The 11,411-nt window shown below is 32.7% G+C and overlaps 1 long non-coding RNA gene across 1 annotated transcript; it reads right to left on the bottom strand.

Moving 5' to 3' along the window:
- Positions 1–6,202: 6,202 nt before the first annotated feature.
- LOC140443634 (uncharacterized) lies at positions 6,203–10,951 on the bottom strand. The gene is made up of 2 exons (XR_011951247.1): positions 10,805–10,951; positions 6,203–6,501 (listed from the first exon to the last, which is right to left on the bottom strand). It is a non-coding gene; the product is annotated as an uncharacterized lncRNA (long non-coding RNA).
- Positions 10,952–11,411: the final 460 nt, after the last annotated feature.

The raw sequence follows: 11,411 nt of genomic DNA, 5'->3' as shown, positions 1-11,411 counted from the left end.
CTGAGTCAATTTCACAGCTTGTTGAAGTAGATGGATAGACAGAATCCATAATTGCTTGCTAAAACAAAGTCTTAGGTAATTAAATATGGTGTTCTAACGAACAAATTTTTAAAACAATTTAACAGATTTTTAAAAATAAATGAGAACAATTTAAATTGAAATGTTCTGTGTGGTTGCTTATTGGCAAATTGGTATAAAACCGCCTAATCACAGATGTTTAAGCGCCAAACAGAGAGATACATAACCTGAAAAATTCAAAATCCGATGAAGATGCCGACCAATCCACAGCTCTTATGCTGTGACCAATCACGCCAAACTTAGGCTGTGCATTATAGTGTAGTCTCCCTTTATATCAGAAGTAAGTTTCCAAATACTAAAAAAAAAGGTAACAGAAGACATTGTTGGTATTGCAAAACCTCAGAGCATGACATCTACAGATGTTATATATTTCTTAAAATGTCAAATAATGAAAAGTATAATTATAATTTGTTTCAATTGCATTGGTGGTAAGCGTTTTTATTTTAAAGTGTCTAAAGGTTGTTCTTTGTGTGGAAAAAAACACGGCATACATCTTTACAGATAATCCAATGCTTCTAATAGGGAAAACATGTCTAGGGTTTCTAATAGGAAAATCCTGAGATACTGTCGACAGCACTCGTTAAAATTGTTTCTGGATTTGTCCACCATATAAAGGCTAAAGATATGTTAGATAATGGTTCACAGTTATTCTTCATTTCTGAACGTCTGCTATTCTTTCTCAATGCAAAGCCTTATCTGAAGACCTTAAGATATACCGGTATAGAGCCAACCATTACTAAGCAAAATTTCCAGCTAAAATTATCATGGCTGTTCTTTCAACAATCACCTCACACTTAAAAATTTCTTCTAAAATTAACCTAGCCGATTCTGAATTCCAGCTGAAATCGATTTACAAATATACACTGGTTAGGTAGAAACCTTCCCACATTGTAATAGACGCACCTCGGTTGGATCATCGAAGGTCACATAGCTTTTCACTTCACTATTACTTCGAATTAAAGGACTATGTTGTTTTGTCAAAATTAAACTACCGATGATCTCTTACATCTTTCGTTGAAAATTTTGGGAAATAGAAAATATTTCCGAAAACAATAGTCCTTCCTTAGATGCCTAGCAAGCTGAAAACCATTTGCTTTAGTCACATAAATACCTTGAAAATGGAGTTTTTTAGGTAGACTTACAACTAAGAAATCCCCACGGTCAAAATGAACTAGGCGATTTTTTCCACATTGCTGAAAGGCGATTCCGACACCTAAAATGTAAAATGGATGGTAAAAAGAGAAAATTAAAAAAAAAGCGCCTCTAATTATGCTAAATGAGACTAATTGTGTCGCAAATTCCTCGGCAGAATGTAGTAGGATCTGGTTACCCATATTAAAGGAGGAAGTTATTAAAAGGAAAATACTAGTACAGTATAGCCCAAAATAAACAGTACCGAACTTGTAATAATTATTTTATTGTTCTAAACAATACATATTATTGACACTTTATAACATTTTCTAAATAAGCTCCTCCTCTCTCAAGATAGACTTCATACCGATATTCCAGATGTTTCGTAATTTTATGGAATAAAGGTTGTCTCAAGTCCGCGAAGAAGGCCTAACGGCATCCTTTAATTAATTGATGGTTTGTGGTGCCCGTTTAAAAACGGCAGTTTTAGCCATGCCCCAAATGTATACGTCTGGAAATATGTATAAAGGAAGTCAGTAAATCGTGAAATGAATTTGTTTGGAAAATGTCCCTGAAAAAATTGACGAACTACGAAGTTGCTCCATCCTGCTGGAGACATTGGTCTCGAAATGCCAAATACGTGCACGAAAAAATTGATGTAGATGAGGGATAACGTATTAAAATTTATATGTACCTCTGTTGATTAAGTGTGACTCGCCTACCATTTTCTTCGATAAAGTATGGACCAATGATTCCGTGTCCCGAAACTGCACACCAGACACTCACTTTTGCGCTATGTAAAGGAATTTATTGAACTTTATCTGGTCTGGCAAAGCCCAGAAATCGATTTGTGCCACGATTTACGTGGCCTGACAAATGAAAATGTGCTTCGTCTGAAAATCATACATTTTTCAAAAATTCAGGATTTTCATACTGTAATGCAAGAATTCTGACACAATATTCCACTTTGTTGTGAAAATCCCTGAGATGTAATTGTTGATGTACCTGAATCATACACGAAAATGCACCTAGCTCCTTCAGGATTCTGTGCAAGAAAGTTCGTTTTAAGCCAAGATGCAACGCTGTTCTTGTCTGGCTGGATTTCGGATTTTCCAAGATTCGCTCAAAAACAAGTTCATGGTTATCGTTGTTGTTAACTGTCCTGGGACGCCCTTAGTTTCCTTTTTGTTAGCACAATACATTACCCGTATTTCTAAACTTTTCAACAACCTTCAAAATTACAGCATTACTTGGAGAATATTTATTAAACCGTTGTGTGAATTGATCACACACGTATTGCAGACTTGCCTTATTTCAGCGGCCGATTCCGTATGAACGAAAATAATGCTCCACAAGAAACACTTTCTCCTCTGTACGTAACACCATTTTTAACAATTAGCCCTTAATAATTAATTGTTTAAGGATTACTTGACAGGTCTATACTAGTTAATTTGAATATGACAGAGCGCACAAAGAGACATCTATATTTTAGTTTCAGTATTGTTTATTTTGGGCAATACTGTATTAGTAAGTCGGTAACATATAGAGGATACATCATTTATGTTATTTAAATAACAAACATATAAAATCAGAATTTGGTGTTTATTGAAAGTAAACTAAATGCACGACCAAATACTTACCATGTCGGGATAGTATTATGAGGTTTTTTTCCTGTTTTTTCCCTCATAATTTACTAAGGAATCACTAACAGGAGATTTTTACTGTTATCATGGCATGTGTTTGTCCTTTTAAAGACGAATTACATGGTATGATTTTTTCTGACGGATATTCTCAAGTTAAAGTTGATTTCATGTAATCTAATGAACTATCTTACCAGTAAAGTCGTCCAAGGAACGCAATTCAACAATATTGGCAATATCATCAAAGTCTTCTACTTTAAAATGTATAATGTATGTCTGAATTGTCAATATAAATGAGTCAGATAAAATTAAATTATTAGAAGAATTTTTCACCAAGTAACAAAAAACAAAATTTGTTTAATTTACTAATGTTTGTATTTTGAGAAAGATTTCCGAAGTGGAAATTGAAATGTCAATAAACTTACTTTAACCTTTAAGTGTGGCTTATTCCCATTTAAATAATAATTATTAAAAAAAAAAGAGTTTGTTCAGATTGTAAATTATTTTCTGAATACCGAAGGTCCATAAAAAAATATTAGTCCTTAAACCATGCTTTAGTAGTCTCTTTCGATTCACATAATCCTAATTCTGAATATAAATACTTTCTTCCTCATCACTGTGTGATTAAAGGATCCAGCTAAACTACTAAACATAGAGAAGTGTTTCATAGCTTCTGTAAAAGGTCGATTAATATTTCCTTAAATAATATTCTTCACAAGGGCTATAAAGTTCACCCTGACCTGTACAGTATCCTTTGTAGATTCTGATCACATTCATATTACATTACCTGCAATAACGGGAAAATGTATCGTCAGGTTCGAGTAAATCTAAATTAGAGTTACCTTCAAAATATTTTACGGAGAAATTTCCCAGAAGAACCCTTTCAATGTATTCAGCTTTTTATCATAACCTACGGTGTTAATTGTTTTTTATTTCCTAGCAAAAGAAAGCTGTTTGCTGATTCAATATGGTCTCTTAGAGATTAAAAAGTTCCTCGATTCCTTTTTTCTAAACCATCGGTTACTTTAATCTAATAAAACGCATTTTTAAACAGCAGTAAAAAGGCTTAAAGCGCATATGTATACTTAAAAGCCACTAATTTGGATAACACAATTTCATGTAATAACTTCTAAATCCAGCGTGTCCTCTTAAAATCACATCTCTTCCTAGAGTTCTTGAAATATTTCAAAACAAACTAATTTTTTTCCCATAAATTTGTGGACAGACCCTGAGATGCCCTATATTACAGAAATTCTCATCCATCTCGTTGTCAAACTTTCGTAGCCAATAGAGTCGCTTTTTATGTGCATATTTCTTATATCATATTTTTAGTTTCTATTTCTTTTATCTCTTCACATTGTTTCATCAAATAGATTTCCTTAGCTGTTTTGATTTTTTCCTTAATTATACGTTGTATTTATTTATACTTCTGTAGATCTTTTCCTTGATATTTCCTTCTTTCTTCCATCTGTAATAGTATTTCTTCTGACATCCACTGTTTTTTAGCCTCTGACCTGTGTTGTATCAAACTTTCTTGAATTTGTTTCAGTAATGTGTTTTTTATATTATAGCACTTTTTATTTACGTCCATAATTTGTTTGTTGTCAATTAGTGTTTTTTACATATTAACATTTACATTATTTTTTAATTCGTTTTTTATTTCTTCGTTTTTTAGGATTCTTACATTAATTTTTGGTTGTTGTTTTGTGAGTTCAATTTTTTTTAATTTTATTTTCACGTCAGCAACTAAGGATTGTGGTCTGAGTTAACATCTGCTCCAGGATAAGTTTTAACTGAGGTTATAGAGTTTTTATATCTGGTATTTACGAGTATAAAGTCTATCTGGTTTCTGACAATGTGGTTTTCTGTATGTGAAGGAGACGTCCACGTATATAGTCTTCTCTTAGAAAGCTAAAACCAAGTATTGGCAATTACCATATTCTTTTCTTGGCAGAATTCTATGAGCCTTTCTCCTCTCTCGTTTCTAGTTCCTAATCCTAACTGTCCAACTATATTTTCAACTGTACCTACTACAATCTTTGCATCTACAAAGTCTCCTAAAATGTAAGTAATATCTCTAGATTTTGTTAACTTGATTATATTGTGCAATTCTAAATAAAACTTTTCGATCTCATCTTCGGTCTTATCAGCTGTGGGAGCATAGACTTGGATCATATTAATATTACAGTTCCGTGCTTGAATTGTTAGCGTAACTATTCTTTCTGAGATTTGAATCACACCTAGTACTGATTTTCCAATAGTGTTGCTTATAATGAAAGCTACTCCGTATCGATAATCAGTTTAGTGTCCTCCAGTGTAATAGATATTGTGGTTATTTATTGATATCTCTCCATTTCCTGACCATTGTACATCGCTAACCCCAAGTATATCTATATTTAGCCTCTCTTTCTCTTTAATAATATTATGTAGTTTTCCAGGCTGATACATACTTCTTATATTTCAGGTAGCTATTTTTATCTGAGAGGGTTGAGTATTTTTTTTTTTGGTTTTTTGTGCAAGGATTTCGCCTGTTGACGACCGAGGAGGCCTTGCGTTCGATGGTTGTCCTCCCCTGTCGGATCTTGGTCTCCGAAAAAATAAGGATTTTTTCTTCTAAGGATAAATTTACTTCTCAAACTAATTTACTATGGAAACTAATTCTTCCACATAGTCCTCATTTGGATGGTATTTGGGAAGCGGCTGTTAAAAGCACCACATACCATCTATATCGTTTAGTAGGTACGCTCAGATTACCTTTGAGGAACTGAGCACTGTACTCGTCCGTATCAAAGCTATACTAAATTCATGTCCCCTTTGCCCTCTTTTAAATGACCCTATCGATCTTAAAGCTCTTACTCCTGGTCATATTTTTAGGAGTTTTGACAAGTTGTAATTCAGGTATAAAAAATATCATTTTTTGTACAACAAAAGTGTTAAAGTGTTGCGTGGAGGGGGAGTTTTAAGTTATATATTTATATTTTTTTCTGAATAAAGGTAAAATTACAATTTACCAAATTCCGTTCTGAATTTAATCCACGCTATAGACAGCAGTTCAGTACATTCACATAGAAAAAATCGTCGATTATTTTCAAAAGGATCTATCAGGTTTTAATATTGTTTTTATCAGTTGTCAGTAGCAGCTTGAAAATGGTTGTAGGTTTTATTTGGTAATATTTAATTGATGTGGTGTATGAAATATTTATTCTTCTACATTTTGCTATTTATTTATCATAAATAGGAAACATTATGCTGAGCTTTCTTTGTAGATTTTTACAGCTTATTCGCTTATTTATTTTCCCAATATTTTTATAAAATTTTGATGATTAAAATAATTGTTATTTTGATGGTTTCACTAAATTTGTAAACAAACATTTATTGGATACATTTTTATTTTACATTGCACTATTATTTAATAAATTTATGTTGAGGTATTTGGGACTGGAAAATTAACATTCTTTTACACACTTTCCAGTTGCTGTGTCTTTCAAGTATCCTTCAACACAACGACATTGGATTCTACAATTACGTGTACAAATACCAGTACATTTCTGAGGAACTTTGTTGGAACAAGTGGCTTCTGCTTCTGGACAACAGGGAGCACAACCTTGTACAGCATTTTCTCCGCAATTAAGGTTGAATCCAACGCGACTGGCTAAAATTTAGGTGTGGTTAGTAATGTAAAAATAATGTTACTTGTTTATTATTTCTTTTAGTCAGTTGAAAGAAAGGGTAAAAAAGTTTTAAAAATAATGGTACTAAAATAGATGTTTTTTTAATTTTTGCATTATAGATTCTGGAATAATGAAATGTGAAAGAGTTGCACTATTTCGAAAGCTTGGTAAATAAAATTTAACAGAGCTACATTGAAATTAGAACATAACTTTTGCAAAATTGTTCTAGCTCATCATTAAAGGTCTAGTCTTCTAATGTATTAATTAATAAGAGAACAGACTGAAGCTATTCCATACTAACGTGAAGTTAATAAAGAGTGTGAAAAGGAAACATGAAAAGATGTCAAACTGCTGCTCATATGAGACTCGTTTATTCACAATTACTAATGACGAACTATTTAGATTAACTAATGAAGAAGAAGTAAAAATTCAATTAGTACACGTATATTAAAATGGATTCTTCTTAAATTAGGAAAACTAATTTACATATTTCCAGATGGGTTTTGCATTATAAGACTGCAGAAAAAGAAGTAACCAACACAAACATTGAAAACACTCTGTAACAGAAACTCTAAGAAAAAAAAATCATATTGAATAAAAATTTTAGCAAGAAACGTAAGAGGATTCATGGAAACACAATCGAACAGGACTTAACAAGTAATATGTGAGATTAAAAACCATACCATAATTAACTTTTGCACACAGATAAAAGGGGCGGGCATGTTTTCGACGCTGAAGTACCTGAGGGTCTTAAAAGTACCCTCGTTTTGGACGCTGCCGGAAGGATTATCGCAGGTACCAGATACTAATATAATTAGGGTTTAATCATGGTCATTGAAATTTACTTAGTTACTAGTTATTAGTTTGTCAGAGAACAGTGAAAAGTGAACATGGAAATTTCAACGGTAGTAAGTAATCGTGGTAAAATTTTGCTCAAAGTGAACAGTTTTACTTTTTCTCAAGATAAAGTACTAAAATCGGGAGAAACGTATTGGAGGTGCGTAAAACGGTCGCAAGGCATAGGAAAGGCAAGAACGGTCTTTAACAAAATGAGCGCCATATTTAAAAGTCACAACATATCCCTAGATACAAAAATGAGACATTTGAGATGCTATGTTTTCTCTGTGTTGTTGTACGGGGCGGAGGCATGGACTCTTACAGACACCACTATTAAAAAACTTGAAGCATTTGAGATGTGGCTTTATAAAAGAATGCTGAGAATATCATGGACAGCAAGGATCACGAACAAGGAAGTTCTAGAAAAAATGAAGAAGGAACCAGAGATTGTGTTTACGATCAAACGCATAAAATTGCAATATCTGGGACACGTTATGAGAAATCAGCACCGTTACTCCCTGCTGCAGTCTATATTGCAAGGTAAAGTCAAAGGTAAGCGAGGACCCAGTAGAAGGAGAATATCATGGCTGCGGAATTTAAGAACATGGTTTAAGAAAACCTCAACGGAGCTGTTTCGAGCCGCAGCGCGCAAGGTCATGATTGCCAATATGATTTCCAACATCCGAAACGGATAGGAACCAGAAGAAGAAAACGGTCGTGTAAAACGAAGATATTCACGAAAGGGCCAGAAAAGTTAGTGATCCGAAGTAATCTAGAACATAATCACGAGTGTGATATCAAGACGCTTAATAGACAGATTGTGCGTAGCAGTGCCAAAAGGAAGGCTAAGGATAATTTGACCGAAAGGCCGTCCAAAATCATACATAGTGCGTTGAAAGAAAATGTAGATTGCTTGAGCCACATGTCTGGTAAAGACGTTAATTTAATACGAAATCAAATATACAGTGAACGGCGAATGGCTCAACCGAAACTGCCCAAAAGTAAAGAAGAAACTATTGCTGCGGTAAATATTATGAATATCAAAACACTTAAAGACGAGAATTTTATATTTGCGGTTGAACTAAGTTCTAACATTATCATCTTCTCGTGTAACACTAACATGCGTTTTCTGTGCGGCAGTGAAACGATTTATATGGACTTTACATTTAGTTACTGTGCTCAATATTTCAAGCAATTTTTTACCATACATGTATTTATCTATGGGCATTATATACCATTCTGTTATTGTTTACTTCCCGACAAATCGGAACAAACCTATATAAAACCATTTAATGTTTTGAAACGCAAATGTGAAGTAATTGGTCTAAAATTCAATCCAAAAATCATTTTCTCCGATTTTGAAATTGCTATCCACAATGCTGCGCGTTTTGAATTTCCAAATGTGCACATTAAAGGGTGCCGTTTTCATTTTATGCAAGCTTGGTATCGTAATATCGCTGGTTGTGGCTTAATTCGGGAATATAAACTGGCAGACAGTGAAATATCTAAATGGTTGAAATATATTTTTGGGCTGCCATTTTTACCTCCCTCAGAAGTCGAAGAATCTTTCATATATGATTTTATGGCTATTCAACCAAAGGATTCAAAAATTGAAAAGTTTTCCGACTACTTATTAGACAACTACATTGGCGACCACGCAACATTTCCGTCGGAGATGTGGGCTGCGATGAGTGAGAGTTTACAATTAACAACTAATGCTTGTGAATCGTTCCACTCGCGTTTTAATGATAATTTTTACCATGCTCATCCAAATGTTTTCCATTTTATTGATGTTTTAAAAAAATTTCAAACTGAAACTTACATTAAAATTAATAGTGTCTGTAATAGTGAAAGTAATAGACTTAAAGATCCAAAGAGTAGAAAAAAAATTATGTTCGTTAGAAATAGGATACATGAGTATCAAACTAACTGTATCGATCGATTCCATTTCGTAAAATGTATGTCGTATTTATTTCAAAGTGACAAATAAACCTTATCAAGCTTAGTCTCTAGAATTTTATTACCTGACTTTCCATTTCCATTTCAATTACACCCAGAGTACAAATCATGTATGCAGAAACAGGTAATTTTATTTTTCAGTGTCGAATTTATTTTAAATTTAGCGTCCAAATCATGCACGCTCGATAAAAGTTCCCTTTGTTTTAATGAGACCTTAATATGATATATAATGAGAATATTGAATATTGAGTTAAAAAATAAAATATGAATGGAGCATTAGAAGTTGCTACTTACAAAGAATTTATTTATAGAAAGGGTATAAAACGGAGTGCGAACACTATAGAAGTATGGAACTATTATAAGTAGTCTATAAAATACTTGGAAAAATTATTAGAAAAAGATTAATAAAATATGATAACAAAGTGATCGGACAATAAAGGTTGGTTTTGGATCAGAAGAACAACTACTGATCCAATAAGTATGGATGGAAGTTTAAACAATCATAAGACTCGATAAACCGAAGCATGGTATATGAGGCCATGAAAACAATAGAAATACCAGACAAGCTTACAAAGCTAGTAAAAATGACGCTTAGAAACACGTAAAATAGGATAACAATGGAAGAAACCTTTTCAAGGCAGTTCAAAATATAAAGAGGTTTAAAACAATGGCATACGTTAACAACGAATTTGTTCAACCCAGTATTAGAACAAGTTGCAATAAGCTCAAATATGAGCACAAACGGGACTATTATTAATAGTATGAAACTGTGCATATCATACGCATATAAAACTGTGCATATAGTTTTGCAGAAATTAAAAGAAGAAACGAAAAGATACGGACTAACAGTGAACCAAATAAAAACGCAATACATGGAAATTATAGAAGAGATAACAAATGATAGCAAATATGTCAAAATTAAAGGAGCAGAGCCTGTCTATAGTTTTGAAAAACTGTCAGAATTTTGAATACTTAGGAGTAACGATAAGGAACACAAGAAAAGAAGGACAAGAGATAGATAAAAAATTAATAAAGGGGAGCAAAGCTGTAGGGTTGAAACATACTAGAAGCAAAAAATGTATCAAAAACAGCGAAACTGCGAGTCTACGAGACAGTAATCGGACCCACATTGATATATGGCTTTGCCAAATCATACGCCAGAGTACCGAAATGTTAAAACAATAATGAAGGAGGCAGAAACGGAAAAAAGAAGAGGACGTCCAAAAAAGAAATGAGTGGAAACAGTAAAGCAAGACTTGTCAGAAGTAGGCATAAGAGATCAAAGAGAAAACGAAAGGAACCGGAAAAATGGAAGAAAATAGTCATTTTTGAAAGCAAGGGCTATTGTATATATATCATTAATTTTTGAACGCACATAGAATTACCCTCTGTTGCACTGAAACCCTAATATTATGATGAGAATGGTGATGATGAATATAGTTCTAAAACTAATCAAATATTAATAAAGCAGTACAATTTGCTACTTACAAGTTTCAGCAAGTACTTGACTTACGACAATTGTCAAAACAAATACTAAGAGTACTTTATTCATGGTCTTAGTAAAATAGGTACCTCTATATTGAAAACAATATGATTCACACAAGAATTATTAACAAATTTTATTTATTTCGGAGATTTATATACTAATATTATAGTTGTTATTATTATTTAATATATGATAATTCATTATCTTCAGTTTTAATATTTACAAAATTATTATGACATTTACAGAGCCGTTGCGTTGTATAAAAAAATTAAATTTTAAAACTATAATTTTAAATAAATACGCAAAGATACCGATTGACTTTCTCACTCACTTCATGTTTTTTTGGTCTTCTTCTCTTCTGTCTTTTTATAGGTATATATTCTACTATTTATTTTTGCAGTTTATGATCTTTTATTCATTAAATATGTTTGTATTATACTGAGCTGCTTTCATTACATACGGTCCAGTATTTTATATTTTATTAACATGTGCTTCTTAATTTCGTCATTTCTTATTCGCTCCCTACCCGAACCACACATGTGTTTGCCTGACTACATCTATTTCCGTGGTTTCTATCTTTATTATATTTCTTCCTGTTAATCGTCACAA

The sequence above is a fragment of the Diabrotica undecimpunctata genome, chromosome 6 (assembly GCF_040954645.1).
Source record: "Diabrotica undecimpunctata isolate CICGRU chromosome 6, icDiaUnde3, whole genome shotgun sequence".
NCBI lineage: Eukaryota > Metazoa > Arthropoda > Insecta > Coleoptera > Chrysomelidae > Diabrotica > Diabrotica undecimpunctata.
This window is presented reverse-complemented; position numbering and strand designations above follow the sequence as displayed.